This window comes from Carlito syrichta, unplaced genomic scaffold, assembly GCF_000164805.1.
Source record: "Carlito syrichta isolate Samal-C Ts95f unplaced genomic scaffold, Tarsius_syrichta-2.0.1 Scaffold315490, whole genome shotgun sequence".
In the NCBI taxonomy this organism is placed as follows: Eukaryota; Metazoa; Chordata; class Mammalia; order Primates; family Tarsiidae; genus Carlito; species Carlito syrichta.
In genome coordinates, this window is record NW_007259586.1 from 120,792 (window position 1) to 123,182 (window position 2,391).

Here is a 2,391-nt window from a genome sequence, read left to right on the forward strand (position 1 = left end):
GGTGGCACGTGCCTGTAGTTCCGTCTACTTGGAAGGCTGAGGCAGAAGGATCGCTAGAGGTCAGCAGGTCAATGCTGGGGTGACTATGAGCAGGTCACTGCACTCCAGCCTGGGTGATGGAGTGAGACTATGACTCAAAAAAAAAAAAAGGTAAAACTGGCCCTTTGATAGAAAAAAATTTTATTTCTTAGTATTTATTAATTTTTCAAATCAGAACAACAATGTTACATGGTGATATTATAACAATATTGGGCTGTATGAACATCCATTTCTAAGAAAGGTAATTTTAAAGAAGGTCTGAATTAGGACATTGGAAAGTAATTGACACTGGTCAGTTATCACATTATTCAGGAGTTTACCAGTGGTGAAGTTGTCACTTAATAGTTCATAAAAGTAATTTTTAATGCGTTTTCAAGTGGATATTGGGGTACATTTTACCTTAGCTAAAGTGATTTTTTGACATTATGCTAGTGTTTATATTTATTAAATATATATTTTTGCTTCTTTTGGTATTAATTCTACCAATTCACTAAAGTGAATAAATGACTGGAAATAGTTCAAGCATAAATGTAGTGATGACAAAAGTAAAATTATTATTATTATTATTGAGTCTAGTCTGTTGCCCAGGTTGGAGTGCAGTGACACACTCGCCGCAGCTTGACTGGCTGGGCTCAGACGATCCTTCCGCCTCAGCCTTCTAAATAGCTGGAACTACAGGCACGCACCACCAAGCTTGAGTAATTTTTTGATCTATTGTAGAGACAAAGTCTTGCCAAGTTGCCCAGGTTGGTCTTGAACTATTATTCATTACAGCTTAAGATGAGATTTCTTTTTTTTTTACTACTCTAGTTTCCCATGAAAGGGAAACTTTATTGAGGCCCCAGGGCCATGGGCCAGGGCAGGAGGCTGCCTTGAGGGAGGAGCCAGCGAGGGCCTTATTTGAGCTTCTTCTTGGGGCGCAGGTTGTTGGTGTGCCCAAGCTTCTTGTGGCAGTCGATGGCACAGGGATGCAGGCATGCATAGTACTTGCAGCAGGTTATTTTGTCGCAGTTGTACTTCTGGGCAAACTGATGGAGGGAAGTCTCAATAATGCTGCTTCGCAGGCACAGCACCTGGTGCTTTCTGGATGTTGTAGTCTGAGAGAGTGCCGCCATCCTCCAGCTGTTTGCCGGCAAATATCAGATGCTGCTGGTCGGGTGGCCCTCCTTGTCTTGGATTTTAGCTTTGATATTCTTGATGGTGTCACTGGGCTCAACCTCAAGGGTGTTAGTCTTGCCATTGAGGGTATGCACAAAGATCTGCAGCTTTGCATCTGCCCCACAGCCATCGCCAACAACCAGTCTGGCTGTTTGATGAGATTTTAAGCATAAAGAGTAAATACAGAATCTGAATCTGTTTTCTGGGACAAGCAAACTTACAGGTATAAAGAGTTTACAGCTTCTCTAGTCATCAAAATAGTAAAAAGTATGTCTAAAAAGTACAGTAATGAAATCTGACATCTGAAAGTTGGTTTTTTCCACTTTCATTCATTTATTATTCCCATGATTAACAAATCATGTAGTGATCGGTCATATGTGAACATTTTTCTGAGTTGCCAAGTCCCATTCCACAAGATTTAGCATTAAACTCTGACATCCAGAAAACAGGACACAGAAATGAATTATCCACTGTCACAAATTGTCCACCTGCACAGAGAGGAACTGATGTGTTCGTGAACATCTATAATTCACCAATTAATCTACCAACCTTTTTTGTGGAAATGCATTCATTTTTCTGCAGCCACAATGAAAGACATAGTGTCTCTATATTTCCCAGGGAGCTTTCCCAAAAAGCAGACCTCAGAATCTTACTGCACTCACACTTTTTAAAGGAAGGGTATACCAGAAGATTCCTCTCAACTCCAGGGCATCCAGCTGATCCCTGAGAGCCTCCACTCCATACTAATTCTGTCCTCTGGGAGGAGATGATCCAGGGCTGATATTGACTAGACACTCCAAGAAACATGGTCACTGTGGGTATCTTGAGTCATCTCCAGACAGTTCATTTCCTGGTTTTTGGGTATCCAGGGTCCTCCCTAAGGGGTTCCAGATCCTGGAGGTCACAGGGGACAGAGGCTGTGACAGAGTTACCTGGGTCTCCCAGAGTAGCGGACCTGGGGCAGTGGAGACAGGACTCAAGTTTGTAGCATGGGCGCCAAAGACCTGAAAGCTGGATTTTATGGTACCTACACATATACTAATACTCAGTGCATTATCAACTTTGTTTTTTAAGCTGGGATCTCACTCTGTTGCCTAGGGTGGAGTGCAACGGCATGATCACAGCTCATCACAGTCTTGACCTCCTGGGTTCAGATGATCCTTTTGCCTCAGCTTCCCAAGTAGCTGGGACTAT

General features: G+C 42.7%; 1 pseudogene; it reads right to left on the reverse strand.

The window, feature by feature from the left end:
• Nucleotides 1-935: 935 nt before the first annotated feature.
• On the reverse strand, nt 936-2,004 carry LOC103275493 (annotated as a pseudogene).
• Between the last annotated feature and the right edge of the window lie 387 nt (nt 2,005-2,391).